This window comes from Somniosus microcephalus, unplaced genomic scaffold, assembly GCF_052327205.1.
Source record: "Somniosus microcephalus isolate GS21.2 unplaced genomic scaffold, FLI_Smic_1.0 unresolved_chr4, whole genome shotgun sequence".
In the NCBI taxonomy this organism is placed as follows: Eukaryota; Metazoa; Chordata; class Chondrichthyes; order Squaliformes; family Somniosidae; genus Somniosus; species Somniosus microcephalus.
In genome coordinates this window covers 4,371,115-4,388,456 of record NW_028225182.1, presented here as the reverse complement: position 1 = coordinate 4,388,456, position 17,342 = coordinate 4,371,115, and the positions used below count along the sequence as shown (strand labels likewise).

Here is a 17,342-nt window from a genome sequence, read left to right as displayed (position 1 = left end):
CTGGAAAGGCGAGCATTTATTGCCCATCCCTAAATTACCTTGAGAAGGTGGTGGTGAGCTGCTTTCTTGTACCGCTGCAGTCGATGTGGCGATGGTGCTCCCACAGCGCTGTTAGTGAGGGAGTTTCAGCATTCTGACCCAGCGACAATGAAAGATCGGCGATATACTTCTAAGCCAGGATGGTGTGTGACTTGGAGGGAAACTTGAAGGTCGTGGTGTTTCCATGCGCCTGCTGCCCCTGTCCTTCTAGCTGGAAGTGGTCGCGGGCTTGGGAGGTGCTGCCGGAAAAGCCTTGGCTTGTAGAGGGTACACACTGCAGCCACGGTACACCGGTGGTGGAGGGAGTGAAGGTTTAAGGTAGTGTATGGTGTGCCAATCAAGCGGGCTGCTTTGTCCTGAATGGTCTCGAGCTTCTTGAGTGTTGTTGGAGCTGCACTCATCCCTAAAAGTGGGGAGTATTCCATCACACTCCTTACTTGTGCCTTGTAGATGGTGGAAAGGTTTTGCGGAGTCAGGAGGTGAGACACTCACCGCAGAATACCCAGCCTCTGATCTGCTCTTGTTGCCACAATATTTATGTGGCTGGTCCAGTTAAGTTTCTGGTCAATGGTGACCTCCAGGTTGTTGATAGTAAGGGATTCGGCGATGGTAATGCCATTGAATGTCAAGGGGCGGTGGTTAGGCTCTCGCTTGTTGGAGATAGTCATTCTCTGGCACTTCTGTGGCGCGAATGTAAGTTGTCACTTATTAGCCCAATCCTGAAAGTCGTCCAGGTCTTGTTGCATGTGGGCATGGACTGCTTCATTATCATGTAGCACGTTGCTTCTGCTGTTTACCATGCATGTGGTCCTGTGTTGCAGCTTCACCAGGTTTACTCCTCACTTTATGTATGCCTCGTGCTGCTCCTAGCATGGTTCTCTACACTTCTCATTGAACTTGGGTTTGTCCCCTGGTTGAAAATAATGGTAGATTGAGGGATATGCCGTGCATGAGGTTACAGATTGTGCTGGAATAAAATTCTGCTGCTGGTAATGGCCGACAGTGCCTCATGGATGCCCAGTTTTAAAGCTGCCAGATCTGTTCAAAATCTCACTCATTTAGCACAGTGCTTGTGCTACACAACATGATGGATTGTGTCCTCAATGTGAAGACGGGACTTCGTCTTCAAAAAGACGATGCAGATGTCACTCTGACCAATACTGTCATGGACAGATGCATCTGCGATAGGTAGATTGGTGTAAACGAGGTCAAGTAGCTATTTCCCTCGTGGTGGTTCGCTTATCATCTGCCACAGAACCAATCTGGCAGCTGTGTCCTTCAGGAGTCAGCCAGGTCGAACAGTAGTGGTGAAACTGAGTCACTCGTGGTGATGGACATTGAAGTCCGCCACGAACAGTGCATTATGTGCCCTTGCTACTCTCAGTGCTTCTTCCAAGTGGTGTACAACATGGAGTAATACTGATTCTTCAGCTGAGGGGAGGATGGTAGGTGATAATCAGCAGGAGGCGTCCTTGCCCATGTTTGACCTGATGCCATGAGACCGGGGTCTGGCGTCAATGTTGAGGACTCCCAGGTCCCCTCCTTCCACACTGAATACCGATGTCGAGGCACCTCTGGTGGATCTGTTGTGCCGGTGGGACAGGAAAAACCAGCGATGTTGATGGAGAAGTCTGGGACTTTGGGGGAAAGGTTCGATTCTGTAAGTATGATAATGACAGGCTAATAGCTTTTCCAATTTTGCCACAAGACCCCAGATGTTAGTGATGAGGACTTTGCAGCGTCGACTGGGCGGGCCATTGTCATCCCGAAACTGGTACGTCGGTCAGTGCTGGGGGTCCATTCAGTTTTATTCTTATTAATGTTTTTCGTGGTTATTTGATGAAACTTAGTATCTTGCTAGGCCATTTCAGAGGACAATTAAGAGACAACATGCTGCTGTGTGTCGGGAGTCATATTTAGGCCAAGCTGGGTAAGGATGGTAGATTTCTTTCCCTAAAGTGCATTAGTGAACTATTAAGACAATCTGGTCGTTTCATTGTCACCACTCCAGTTTTATTTAATTTAAATTAATATCCCCAGCTAATGCGGTGAGATTTGAACTCACATGTCTTACATCATTAATGGATCACTAATAGTCGAGAAACATAACCTTTATGATGCCATATCATATCAGTTCGGAGAGCAAATTCAATGTCAAACTAGATGCAGAAAGCAAAATAAAGAATGGAAAAGATAGATTGGATTAAGGGAGGGAGAAAGAAAAAACAGAAAAAAGTAAGAACAAGATTTTGTAATTTAAAAATCTCCAGCAACAATTAAAATCTGAATCAATGAGACTCTGTGCTTATAAAAGTAAATTTTCAGTGTCAAAGAGGTTTTTTGGTCATAATTGAGATTATTAAGACAGTATAAAGGGGACTTCGATGAAATGGATGGGGTTGCTACCGTGTATGAAATATGGTGACGATCTCTGGTTATTTTCTGAGGCGACGCTGCAGGATCCTTTAAAGATCTCCCGCGGATCCACTGAAACCAGTCCAATGTGCAGGCTTGAGAGGGGGTTTCCGCACCGTCAGAAAAGGAAACGGGAGTGAGGGAGGGACACTGTCGGTATCGGGTAGGACTGTAGTCTGTGCAGAGTTGTTCAGGTAAAATACAAGGGTTCTTTGAGATTCTTAACTTTATTCATATTTAACCACAAAATCAATTCTTCCATCTTTTTAAAATTAATTCAATTTTAATGGGGAAGGTGTTCAAAATATTTCTGCCCAGTATCGAACCAAGGATCTTATAACCACTAAACTATGGAAACCCTGTTCTCTAACTTGATGTAAGAACATCACAGAAGAGAACCGGGGTCTTCACATGCATGTCCAGGATTACATTTTGTATTAATACAATTTATTAGCTGAATTTCACTGAAATCATTAAACTCTGTAAAAAGATGAACAATTGTTCTAATTGATGAATCAACTTTCTGTTTCAGACTGAAGGGAATCCTAACATGATCACCGAGTGACAGGCAAAACTTTCATAAGTGTTTTGTGTTTTGCTTGCGGTGAATTTTCAACAGTTCTCATTTTACAGATGGTATTTGAGGAGTTGGTTAAAAATGTTCAGTGTTTATCACACAGGGAATCTGGTGCAGCCGTTGTTCAGTTAAACAGGAGCCGACAAGTGTCACCGCATTTAAGCAGGGGAAGAAACTCGCCCCTGGAGATTCACTTGAAGCAAGTTCCAAAATCATTCATCCCGCCCTGGAGCGGAACCGGGGGCATTTCGCGTGTAAGGCGAGCGTGATAATTGCTGCAGTCCCGAAACCTCTGCTCAGTTTGTCAGCCGCGAGTCAGAAGGATGTGTTAAGGGAGAAGGTGACCCAATGACTCACCTCTCTCTGCACTGATTAAGATTATTTTGCTTCTCCGTCAAACAACATCACTTCTGTCCCACACTAAAATCTCTCAATCCTTCTCCTCCGCTCGCTTTCTATTCAAGTAATTGGATAACGAATCAGTAATAAGGTTCCCTCAGGCTTTTGTTGGAGGTTTTACTGATAAACTGGGGAACTGAGAGGAAACTGGAGCACAGGCAGGGTCCTTGCGACAGACCAGTCCGGCTAGCCCAGTCGGTGCAGTTCAGGATACTTCATCGCCACATTGGGGAGTTTGCGTTTTAAATTTTTGGGCTGATTTTAAAGGTGATTCCCAGCTCGGTCAATGAGTGTTTCATATAAATGCGGTTCAACAAAATAAGAAAATCTCTCATTGATTCCGGAATCTTATCTCTCTCCAGCCGCTCACTGCTAAAGATTGAACTGACTTTAATTTCACCTTGGCTCTGGGTCAGTGCGGCTCAGTGGGACTTCGGCCCGTCTCTCCCTTCACAACCCATCAGGGCCGAGAAAACAATGGGGAATTTTACACAAGTGTTGTGCTCTGTAACTTTTTATAAACACTTCAGTGTATTTCACTCTGTGTCCAATACTGTGAGGCCTTCCCTGGTGTGTCAGCTTCCGGTGTTTATAAACACTTCAGATTTCCTGATAATATTGTTGAATCGCATTTTTTCAAAGAGTAATTGACCGAGAGGTGCTGGGGGATTTAGAGCTGGGGATCTCCTGTGAAACCAGCCCAATAATTTGAAACACAAACCGCCCCTGAGATTAAGAGTCTCAGGCTCTACCGACTGAGCTAGCCAGGCCGGTCTGACCCCGCGCACTGCTTGTGTTACAAACCATGAACCAGTTTCCCCTCAATTCCCAGGTTTACCAGTAAATCGGCCAACAAAAGCCCGAGAGAACCTTATGACTGATACTTTATCCAATCACTTTAATATGTGTTTTCTGGTTAGCAACACTTCTGTCGCTGGAAAATGTTCTCCTTGTTTACTTTATTAAAACTCTTCATGATATTGAACACGTCGAGAAAATCTCCCCTTATCTTCTCTGCTCTGAGGAGAACAACCTCTTCTTCTCCACTACTCCACGGAACTGAAGTTCCGCATCCGTCCTAAAGCGCAGTGCCCGAATTACACACAATACTCCGAAGGTTTGGTATAACTTCCTTCTTTTTGCCCCCTATGCCTCTGTCTGTAAAGCCCAGGATCCCGTTTTTTTTTCTAACACAAGACAAAATGCTGCGGATGCTGGAAGTTGGAAATAAAAACAGAATTTGCTGAAAATACTCAGCAGCTGTGAATGGCAGGTGAGTTGGAAAAAAGCGAATTTGCTTCGGAATAGTGTATAAGGATTTCATGGTGTAATGGTGAGCACTCTGGACTTTGAATCCAGCGATCCGAGTTTAAATCTCGGTGGAACCTGGTTCCCTCTTGTCCCAACTGTTGTAAAAGTAATTGTGATTGGCTGCTCAGCAGCGGGAAAGTGTCGAAGCTGAAGGTTTAGATGAGAAAAGGCCGGAGTGGAATGGTGGAGTTAAAATTGTCCAGTTCTTCCAATATTGCTGCTGGATGGGGTTTGCAAGTAGCCTTGAGAGGGCAGTGATGTATCGCCATTGCAGTGCTGGTCCCCGACACAAACTCCGTTCCCGAGCCACCGACTTCATCCCAATCCCTGGCCACTGAGACTGAACCAGACAGCTTGCAACCTTGGTATTTGACCCCGAGATGAGCTTCTGCCCAAGACGGTCTACTTCCACCTCCGTAACATCGCCCGATTCCGCCTCTGCCTCAGCTGATCTGCTGCTGAAACCCTCATCCTTGCCTTTGTCACCTCCAGACTTGACGATTCTAATGTACTCCTGGAAGGCCTCCCATCTACCTTCCTCCATAAACTTCAGCTCATCCAATCCTCTGCTGCCCGTATCCTAACTCGCACCATGTCCCGTTCACCATCACCCCGGGTCTCACTCACCTACATTGGCTACCTTCAGGCGACAACTCAATTTTCAAATTCTCTTCCTTGTTTTCAAATCCCTCCATGGGCTCGCCCCTCTCTATCTCTGTAACATTCTCCAGCCCTACACCCTCTGTGATCTCTGCACTCCTCCAATTCTGGGTTCTTGCACATCCCCGATTTTAATCCTTCCACCATCTGCCGTGGTGGGATTGTGAGCTCAGGCCTCCAGATCATCATGGACTCTGCGGCTGAGGAACAGTTTGTGGTGGGACCAGCACTGCAATGGCGATTCATCACTGCCCCCTCAAGGCAAACCTCTCCACCAGCAAGCACTGGACAATTTTCACTGGACTTTTCCTCTGGATTACAGGTCGAGTAACATAATCACTGTGCCGCCATACCCCATAATTAATTGATTGAAGAATCGTTAATGAGCAGCGCAGAATCTGAACCAGGAAGAGTCAATTAGAACAGGGAATTCAATGTCCAATCAGGCACAGAAAGAGAAATAAAGAGAGGAAAATAAATGTTGGATTAAGAGGGAGAAAAGAAAGAGACAAAAGTAAAAACATTTATATAATATCAAAAATCTTCAACAACAATTTATATCTGAAGGAATGAGATTCCACACTTATAAAAGTTAATTTTCAGTGCTAGGGAGGTTACTTGGTGGAAATTAAGACGACTTCGACTGAAATGGACGGGGTTGATGTGGTGTGTGAAATTTGGTGACGATCTATGATTATTATCCGAGGCGACGCTGCAGGATCATTTAAAGATCTCCCACGGATCCACTGAAACCAGTCGATTGTGCAGCTTTGAGAGGGGCTTTCTGCACCGTCAGGGGAGGAAACGGGAGTGAGGGAGGGACACTGTCGGTATCTGTGCTGAGTGTGAGTCTGTGAAGAATGGTCCGGGATCAGATAATGTACAGCCTCTCTGAAATATTTTATTTTATTAATATTTAATTACAATATGATTTCCTCCATTGTTCATATTTATTAAATTGCAATAGGAAAGGTTTATTTTCAGTTTGAACCAGGCACCATTTCTAGAACATAATGTTTCCCCCCAGGATCAAGCCGGAGACTTTTCGCCTGTGAGGTGAACATGATAAATCGCTACACTACGGAAACCTCTGCTTAGTTAAACATCCAGAAAGAACTGTTCAGCGAGAAGGTGAAATGCTGAATTCCAGATTCTGGATTTATATCCTTTCACTAACATTTCTCTGAACGAAACTGCACAAGTCAAAAATGTTTCTTTCAAAGTCATTAAACTCTCAAATTTGCAGGTCGCCCCCGAATCTTCTGAATCAGATGCCTCCAGTTTTCCCACTCAATCAATGTCCCTTTGCAATTTTCTGCTCCTATCCTCACTAATTACTGTGCCACTGTCTGACTTGGTTTACGGCTATCGATCGTAGGATCTGGAATGCACTGCCTGAAAGGGTGCTGGAGGCAGATTCAATCGTGGTTTTCAAAAGGCAGTTACATAAGTAGCTGTATGATTGTATGATTCACTGAGATCACCTCTCGTTCTTCTAAACCCCAGGGAGTATAGGCCCAATCTACTCAATCGCTCCTCATAGGACAGCCCTCTCATTGCAGGAATCAGTCTAGTGAATCTTCTCACACCCCATCTAAGGCAAGTATATCCTTCAACAGGTAAGGTGACCAAAACTAAAATACAGTTTTGATCTGCTGGTAGTAAGCGAGCAAGGATCTGCGAGATATTGCAGTTTGTACAAGTGTTCCCTGGTGGTCTAGTGGTTAGGATTCGGCGCTCTCATCGCCGCGACCCATTGGTTCTTACAAAACAGTTTAATAAAATACTTCAAGTCTGTTAGACACTTAATAATTCTCTTAATCGACCCATTGCTTTTTGTTACACACTGAAGGGAATGCTAACATGTTTTCCAGGTGAGAGTCACACTTTAGTAACATTTTTGTAGAATCAGACAGCACAGAAGGAGCCCATTAAGCCCCATCGTGCCTGTGCCGGCTCTTTCAAAGAACTATTCAATTAGTCCCACTGCCCTGCTCTTTCCCCATAGCCCTGCAATTGTTTCTTTTTCAACTACATTTCCCTTTTGAAAGTTAATGTTGAATCTATGATTCTATGAAACTGTTTTTATTTTTACATGGCCTGGTTCACAGTTCTGAATATTGTCCATACACCACACGTTTAATTGCTTTTCAGAATCTGCTCGACCAGTTGTGTATTTTGAGCAGTTTCCCAGTTTATTTCCCTGTGATGTGATGATTGTGGGGGCTCGGTGTGTGTAACTGGATTTGCTGCAGTCCGCCGGCAGCAGGCGGTGAAAGCAGGCCAGAGACGGTGACTGACAGGTGAGCTAGATTTCCTTACACACCTTGGAATTCAGGAGAATCTGGTTCATGGTTTAAAACTGCTAAAATAAAGTGTGTAATTTGAGAAGGGAAAAAATTCATGTCATGCAAAGTATGGAAATTACTGTGTGAAATGGGCCTCGGATAATATTAATGTCAATATTTTTCTGCCTGACATGGTGGTGGAAGCAGATTCAATATTAACTTTCAAAGAGGGAGGAAATTGAAAAAGAAACACTTGCAGGGCTTTGGGAAAAGAGCAGGGCAGTGGGAATAATTGGATTCCGCTTTCAAAGATGCACAGGCACAATGGGCCGAATGGCCTCCTTCTGTGCTGTCTGATTCTGTGATTCTATAATAAGTTATCGCAGTTTGTCTGTCACCCAGTAAACTTGTTATTAATTCCTGCAGTGAGCAACACAATGTTGTGGGTTGATTAATGATGATTGAAACAATTATAAAGGCTCTCACTGACTTGAATTATCCCTAAATACCTTTTGGTTAACAAAAATCTCTCAATCGCAGATTAAAATGAACAATTGATGTTGTACCTTTGAAAGAACTATCCACATAGTCCCACTCCGCTGCTCTTCCCCCATAGCCCTGCTGACACTCCTGCCAGTGGAAACTGTTTCCCCCAAAATTCTGAACAACTCTCTTAAATCTCCCCTGAAATGTGGTTAATGGAGGTCAGTGTGGGCAAATGTCAAGTCATCCACTAAGAAAGATCGGTCAGTCTATGATCTGAAAACATTGGCAGAGAATATTTTTTTTCTGTGAAATAGCCGGTCCTGTTTAATTTAACAGAAGTTGCCCCAGATCCCTGCTCTCACAAGCAATGAACATTTGAAAGCATTCTCCTAAAATACGATGTGTAAAATGAGATATGGGTTAAAGGTTCAGCACATGCAAGAGCAAAATAATTCACTGTATTTCGACTGTCCCCCAGTAACCATATTTTAATGTATTTCATTCTGCAAAATAAAGTTATTGGTTCAATAATGGTTATTAAATCAATTCTTATTTTATCACATTAGATGCATGTTATTAATTTAATAAAATTACTTCGCATTAATTAATTAAAAACGGTGATATCAAAATGAATTCCCTAACCGGGAATCGAACCCGGGTTGCCGTGTTGAAAGGAATCGGTTATGAATCGTTTAAAGTTGGCCGAGAAAAATTTCACACTGCACGGTTACAATGTGCTTCGATGCAATAGGGGATTGAAACTGACAATACAAACGCTAGGCAGCGCCCGCGGTAAAACAGTGCTTAAATTTAAACAGGTACTAGGGAAGTAACCGCTGAGTTAAAGCCGACACCAATCAACCAGTCGGAAACAACTCAATATAAAGGATGAGCTCACAGATACCAGGGCCCGTGAAGTCTGGTCAACGTCAAGCCCCTCCTTTCTTATTCAGAGACATGACCGGGAGTCAGACGCCGCAAACTTTAATTAAAGGCACAAATACGAGTAACACTTACTTCCAAATCATTTCACTGTAACATTATTTCACTTTATTTCAAAGCTGATCGCGTTGAATCTGAAATTCAGCACAATGGGATTTTATGTTCACTACTGATTCCATTTTCTATGCACGGTAGAAATAACCGGTCCTGTTAAATTTGACCAAAGCTCCCCAGATTCCTGGTGTCATCAGCAATGACCATTTTTAAACCAGGCTCCTAAACTACTAATGAGATATGGGCAACGGTACAAATTATTGAACTATCGACTCTACCTCAGTTAGCATTTCTTTCATTGTGCAAAAGAAGTTTATTGGTTAATTACTGATGCTTTCCCATGAAAGCAACATAAAAGTTTAACAAAACGCTTTCGCCCAACGTGGGGCTCGAACTAACGAACACTGAAATTAAGAGTCTGACACTTGGGTGACTGAGCTCGCCGGGTCTGATCACTTTGACTGTCTTGGTTGCTGATTGCAGCCAGGTGCCTGGTGGCTCCGCTCCAGGGGTTTAACTTGTTCTGCAAACCACGAACCAGGTTCTCCTGAATTCCAAGCTGTGGAAGAAAATCAAGCATCAAAAGCCCTTTCATTAACCACAGGGCTTCAGCCAATGTTCAGATCGCAAAGCGCTTTTAGACACAAAACTACGGCATCTTTCCAGCAATCTGAGAATCAGAGTTCTCATCTTCAGTTTCTTCAGGTAATCCACTCCCCAGGTCATTACCTTCTTTATTCCGGGCTATGGGTAGAACCAAGTGCCGAGAGAGGACAAGTGGGCTGGCAATATCAGCAATCTTTATAACCCTGTATATCTAGCTCTGTGCTGATAGTTTTGGGACAGGCTCCAGTTCTTCATCAATGATGACAGGTTCTGGTCTCGGAAACATCTGCTTGTCAATATCTCTTGCCTATTTCCCGGTGTTTCCCCATTCTGTCTGTCTCTCTGGCTCTGTTTCTTCTGTGTGTGGCCACCTGCAGGGTGATTTTGAACGAATAACTGTGTTTGTGAATATTAAAATTAAATACATGAGGGCATCAGGCGCTTCTCTCCCTGACACTGGGGAAACAGTGAGACAGACTTTAGAGCAAGGATCTGGTTATTGTGAAACAGCAAAGAAAATATGAACTCCGGGATTATCCAAAAAAATGATGACCTCGACGTGATTTGAACACGCAGCCTTCTGATCGGGAGTTAGACGTGCTACCTTTGCGCCACAAGGTCGATAGAGCAAACAGGGATGTTTGTATATTTACACGTTCCACAAACACTGTTTCATTTCTTCTGCCTTGGAGTAATTAAAGGGCTTTAAAATCCCCGTCCACTGGAGTCCCCCGGGTGTCAGACAGCATCAGAAGCAGCGCTCACCTGTCACTCACCGTCTCAAGCCCGCTTTCACCACCTGCTGCCGGCGGAATGCAGCAAATCCAATTACACACACCGAGCCCCCACAATCATCACATCACAGGGAAATAAACTGGGAAACTGCTCCAAATACACAACTGGTCGAGCAGCTTCTGAAAAACAATTAAACTTGTGGCGGAAAACAATATTCGGAACTGCAAACAAGGCCGTGTAAAAATATAAACTGTGTGTGTGAGCCGAGGCCCTAAGCTCTGGAATTCCCTCCCTAAACATCTCCACCTCTCTTTCCTCCTTTAAGAAGCTCCTTAAAATCCACCACTTTGACCAAGCTTTTGGTCACCTGTCCTAATATCTCCTTATGTGGCTCGGTGTCAAATTCTGTCTGGTAATCGCTCCTGTGAAGCGCCTTTGGACGTTATACTACTTTAAAGGTGCTACATAAATGCAGGTTGTTGTTGTTGTTATGTATGTGTGTGCTGTTTATATATAAAATGGGTGTTTATAGAATGAGTACGATGCTGTGCACGTGTGTCAGTTGTAAATAGTGGTGAACGGTTATTTTTCAGACTGGAGGGAAGTATACAGCGCTGTTCCCCAGGGATCGGTATTAGGACCAATGCTCTTTCTCATATACATTAATTACCTGGACTTGGGTATACTGGGCATAATATCAAAGTCTGCAGATGACAGGAAACTCAGAACTATAGTAAAAAATGAGATGCAAAGTAACAGACTTCATGAGGACATCTACAGAGTTGTGAAATGGGCAGAGACACAGCAGATGTAATTTAACGCAGAGAAGTGTGAAGTGATCCATTTTGGTGGGATGATTGAACTGAGGCAATATAAACTAAATGATACAATTTTAAATCTGGTGATGGAACAGAGAGACTTGGGGGTGTAATTATCTATCTCTGAAGGTGGCGGGACAAGCTAAGAAGGCTGTTAAAAAGCACACGAGATCATTGGGTTTATTAATAGAGCCATAGAGTACAAAAGCAAGGAAGTAATACTGAGCCTTTATACATCATTGGTTAGGCCTCAGCTGGAGTAATCTGGGCAAAATATTTCAGGAAGGATGTGAAGGCAGAAAAGATTTACAAGCTTGTTTCGGGGGATGGCGGACTTCAGTTAGGTGTATAGATTGAGACGTTTTCGTTGTTCTCCTCAGAGTAGAGAAGATTGCAATGAGATTTGATAGAGGTGTTCAAAATCAGGAGCGGTCTAGCATGGGCAAGGAGTCCTCCTGCTGATTACCATGTACCGCCCTCCCTCAGCTCAAGAATCAGTACTCCTCCATGTTGAACATAGATACATAGAAGATAGGAGCAGGAGTAGGCCATTCGGCCCCTCGAGCCCGCTCCGCCATTTAATGAGATCATGGCTGATCATCCAAATTCAGCTTTATCCCCATATCACTTGATCCCTTTAGCTTCAAGAAATATATCCAAATCCTTCTTGAATATATTTAATGAATTGGCCTCAACTTCACTGTGTGGCAGAGAATTCCACAGGTTCACCACTCTGGGTGAAGAAATTCCTCCTCATCTCAGTCGTAAATGGCTGAACCCTTATCCTTAGACTGTGACTCCTCCGCCATCGGGAACATCCTACCTGCATCTAGTCTGTCTCATCCTGATAGAATTTTATAAGTTTCAATGAGATCCCCTGTCATTCTTCTAAACACTAGCGAATATATGCCTAATCGATCCAATCTCTCCTCATACGTCATTCCTGCCATCCCAGGTATCAGTCTGGTGAATCTTCGCTGCATTCTCTACATGGCAAGAACATCCTTCCTCAGATAAGGCGACCAAAACGGCACATAATACTCAAGGTGTGGTCTCACCAAGGTCCTGAACAACTGCAGCAGGGCATCCTTGCTCCTGCTCTCAAATCCTCTCGCTATGAAGGCCAACATACCATTTGCCTTCTTAACCGCCTGCTGCACCTGCATGCTTAACTTCAGCGATTGGTGCACAAGGACACCCATGTCTCCTTGCAATTCCCCTTCTCCCAATCTATTGCCGTTCTGATAATAATCTGTCTTCCTGCTTTTGCCACCGAAGTGGATAACCTCGCATTTATCCACAATATACTGCAATTGTCATGCATCTGCCCAATCACCTAACCTGTCTAAATCATACTGGAGTTTCTCTGCATCCTCCACACAGCAGAAACACCCACCCAGCTTTGTGTCGTCTGCAAACTTGGAGATATTACATCTACTTCGCTTGTCTAGATCATTTATATATATTGTGAATAGCTGGGGTCCTAGCACTGATCCCTGTGGTACCCCACTGGTCACTGCCTGCCACTCAGAAAAAGACTCGTTTATTCCAACTCTTTGCTTCCTTTCTGCCAACCAGTTATCTATCCAAGTCAGTACCTTACCGCCAATCCCAGGTGCTTCAAATTTACACGCTAATCTCTTATGCGGGACCTCATCAAAAGCCTTCTGAAAGTCCAAATACACAACATCCTCTGGTTCTCGCTTATCTATTCTACCAGTTACATCCTCAAAAAATTCCACTGGTTTAGTCAAGCATGATTTACCTTTTGTAAATCGATGTTGACTTTGTCACTGTTTTCCAAGTGCTCTGCTATTACATCGTTTATAATTGACTCTGGTATTTTCCCCACTACCGATGTCAGGCATACCGTTCTATAATTGCCTGTTTTTTCTCTACCAACATTTTTAAATAGTGGGGTTACATTAGCTATCCTCCAATCCATGGGAACTGTTCTAGGGTCCATAGAATTTTGGAAGATGACCAGCAATGCATCTACTATTTCTAGGGCCACTTCCTTAAGTATACTAGGATGTAGATTATCAGGCTCTGGGGATTTATTGGCCTTCAATCCCATCTATTTTGCTAACACCATTTCCCTACAAATACTGATTTCAGTCAATTCCTCCCTCTCATTCGACCCTATGTTGCCCGACATCTCTGGGAGGGTAATTGTGTTCTCCTTTGTGAAGCCAGAACAAAAGTATGTATTTAATTGGTCAGCCACTTCCTTGTTCCCCATTATACATTCCCCTGATTCTGACTGCAAGGGACCTATGCTTGACTTCACCAATCTTTTTCTCTTTACTTATCTATAGAAGCTTTTACAGTCAGTTTTTATGTTCCCCACGAGATTACTCTCATAATCTATTTTCCCCCTATTAATTAATCTGTTTCTCCTCCTTTGCTGAATCCTAAACTGCTCCTAATCGTCAGGTTTGCGGCTTTTTCTGGCGAAAATATATGAACACCACTTGGAGGAAGAACTGAGTGTACAAGAGCTCAGAATGTACTCTGGGTGGAGGACTTCAATGTCCAACACCAAGAGTGGCTCAGCAGCACCACTACTGACGGATCTGGCCGAGTTTTGAAGGACATAATTGCCAGTCTGGGACTGTGACCGATGGTGAGGGGAAAACCTCCTTGACCTCTTCCTCTCCAATCTACCTGTCGCAGATGCATCTGACCATGACAGCATTGGCAGCAGTGACCACCGCAAAAACACTGTGGATACGAAGTCCCGTCTCCACACTGAGAACACCCACCTTTCTGTTGTGTGGCACTACCACTGTGCTAAATGTTATAGGTTCAGAACAGACTAGCAGCTCAAAACTGAGCATCCAGGAGTCGCTATGGGCCACCAGAAGCAACAGAATTGTATTCCACCACCATCTGTAATCACATGGCTAGGCATATCACTCATTCTACAATTACCACCAAGCCAGGGGACCAACCCTGATTCAACAACGAGTGTAGAAGAGCATGCCAGGAGCAGCACCAGGCGTACCTAAGAATGAACTGCCAACCTGGGGAAGCTGCAAAACAGGACTTTTTACCAGAAGCAGCATGCAATAGATTGGGCTAAGCGATCCCACAATCAACAGATCAGATCAAAACTCTGCAGTTCTGCCACACCCAGTCGTGAATGCCGGTGGACCATTAAACAATTAACGGGAGGAGGAGGCTCCAAGAATATCCCCATCCTCAATGGTCGTGAAGCCCAGCACGGGAGTGCAAAAGACAAGGTTGAAGCGTTTGCAAACAACTTCAGCGAGAAGTAACAAGTGGTTGATCCATATCGGCCTACTCCCGAGATCCACACCATCACAGAAGCCAGTCGTCAGCCAATTCGATTCTCACCACGTGATATCAAGAAACAGCTGAGCGCACTGGATGAAGCAAGGGATATGGGGCCAGACAACATCCCAGCTATAGTGCTGAAGACTTGTGCTCCAGAAGTAGCCGCGCATCTGGCCAAGCTGTTCCAGTACAGCTACAACACTGGCATCTATCCCACAATGTGGAAAACTGCCCACAAAATGTAGGACAAATCCAACCCGGCCTTTTACCGCCCCTTCAGTCTATTCTCAATCATCAACAACATGAAGGAAGGTGTCATCGACAGTGCTATTAAGCGGTACTTACTCACAAGTAATATTCTCACTGATGCCCAGTTTGGACTCCGCCAGGAACACTCGGCTCCAGATCTCATTACAGCCTGGGTCCAACATGAACAAAGGAGCTGAATTCCAGAGGTGAGGTGAGACTGACTGCCCTTGACATCAAGGCAGCATTTGACCGAGTCTGACATCAAGGAGCCCTAGTAAAACTGAAGTCAAAGGGAATCAGGGGGAAAACGCTCCACTGGCTGAAGTTATACCTAGCACAAAAGAAGATGGTTGCGGTGTTTGAAGGTCAATCATCACAGCCCCGGAACATTCCTGCAGGAGTTCCTCAGGGCCATGTCCTAGGCGCAGCCATCTTCAGCTGCTGCATCAGTGACCTGCCCTCCAACATACGTTCAGAACTGGGGATGTCCCTGATGACTGCACAGTGTTCAGTGCCATTGACAACCCCTCAGATAATGAAGCCGTTCATGCCCGCACGCAACACGACGTGGACGATGTTCAGGCTTGGGCTGATAAGTGGCAGGTATCATTCGCGACACAGAATTGCCAGGCAATGACTATCTCCAAGAAGCGAGAGTCTAACCTCCTCCCCTTGACATTTAATGGCATTACCATCGCCGAATTCTCCACTATCAACATCTCGGTGTCCCCATTAACCAGAAACTTAACTGGACCAGCCACATAAATACTGTGGCTACAAGAGCAGGTCAGAGGCTGGGTATTCTGTGGCGAGTTTATCACCTCCTGACTGCTCAAAGCCTTTCCACCATGTAAAAGGCGCAAGTAAGGAATGTGATGGAATAATCTCCAATTGCTTGGATGAGCGCAGCTCCAACAGCACTCAAGATGCTCGACACCACCCAGGATAAAGCAGACCGCTTGATTGGCACCCCATCCACCACCTTAAACATTCACTCCCACCACCACTGGTGTACCGTGGCTGCAGTGTGTACCATCTACAAGGTATACTGCAGAAACTCGCAAATGCTTCTTCGGCAGCACCTCCCAAACCCGCGATCTCTCCCACCTAGAATGACAAGGGCAGCAGGCACATGAGAACACCACCACGTATAAGTTCCCCTCCAAGTCACAAACCATCCTAACGTAGAAGTATATCGTCGATCTTTCATCGTCACTGGGTCAAAAACCTGGGACTCCCTACTGAACAGCACAGTGGGCGCACCATCACCATCCAGACTGCAGCGGTTCAAGAATGCGGCTCACCACCACCTTCTGAAGGGCAAACATAAGAACAAAAGAAATAGGAGCAGGAGTAGGCCAGTCGGCCCCTCGAGCCTGCTCCGCCATTCAATAAGATCATGGCTGATCTGATCCTAACTGCCAATCTACTATCACAGAACCATATCCTGAATCTAACAGAATTAGACACATGAAATAGGAGCAGGATCAGGCTACACGGCCCCTGGGCCCGCTCCGCTACCCACAGGGCCATGACCGATCCGAACCTAGACTCATGTCCAAATTCCTGCCCGCTCCCCATAACCCTTTATTCCCTTTACTTGTAGGAAACTGTCTATTTCTGTTTTAAATTCATGTAATGATGTAGCTTCTACAGCTTTTTGGGGCAGCATATTCCATGGACCTACCACCCTCTGAGTGAAGTAGTTCCTCCTCATCTCAGTTTTGAAAGAGCAGCCCCTTATTCTAAAACTATGCCCCCTAGTTCTAGTTTCACCCATCATCGGGAACATCCTCCCCGCATCCACCCTATCCAACCCCTTCACAATCTTATATGTTTCAATAAGATCGCCTCTCATTCGTCTGAACTCCAATGAGTAGAGTTCCAATCTACTCAACCTCTCCTCATATGTCCATCCCCTCATCCCCGGGATTAACCGAGTGAACCCTCTTTGTACTGACTCGAGAGCAAGTATGTCTTTTCTTAAGTATGGACACAAAAACTATATGCAGTATTCCAGGTGCGGTCTCACCAATACCTTGTACAACTGAAGCATTACCTCCCTATTATTATATTCTATCCCCCTAGCAATGAAAGCCAACATTCCATTGGCCTTCTTAATCATTTGCTGCACCTGCATACTAACCTTTTGAGTTTCGTGCACCAGGACACCCAGATCCCTTTGTACTTCGGTACTTTCCAGTTTCTTGCCATTAAGATAATAACTTGCTCTACGATTTTCGGGATGGGCAATAAATGCTGGCCTTGCCAGTGATGACCAGATCCCATAAACGCTTAAAAAAGAAAGAGAGGCAGTGTGCTAGGCCCAACCATCTTCAACTCGCTTCCACCCAGAATAAGGACAGAAATGGGGATGTTCCCTGAAGACTGCACAGAAGGGAATGCAATGGATGTTGTCCACCCGGATTTTAGGAAGGCGTTTGACAAAGTACTGCATAGAAG

The 17,342-nt window shown here is 44.8% G+C and overlaps 1 non-coding gene across 1 annotated transcript; it reads right to left on the bottom strand.

Annotated features, from left to right (window-relative positions):
* Positions 1-10,326: 10,326 nt before the first annotated feature.
* On the bottom strand, positions 10,327-10,398 carry trnag-ccc (transfer RNA glycine (anticodon CCC)). The gene has a single exon. It is a non-coding gene; the product is annotated as a tRNA-Gly (tRNA).
* Between the last annotated feature and the right edge of the window lie 6,944 nt (positions 10,399-17,342).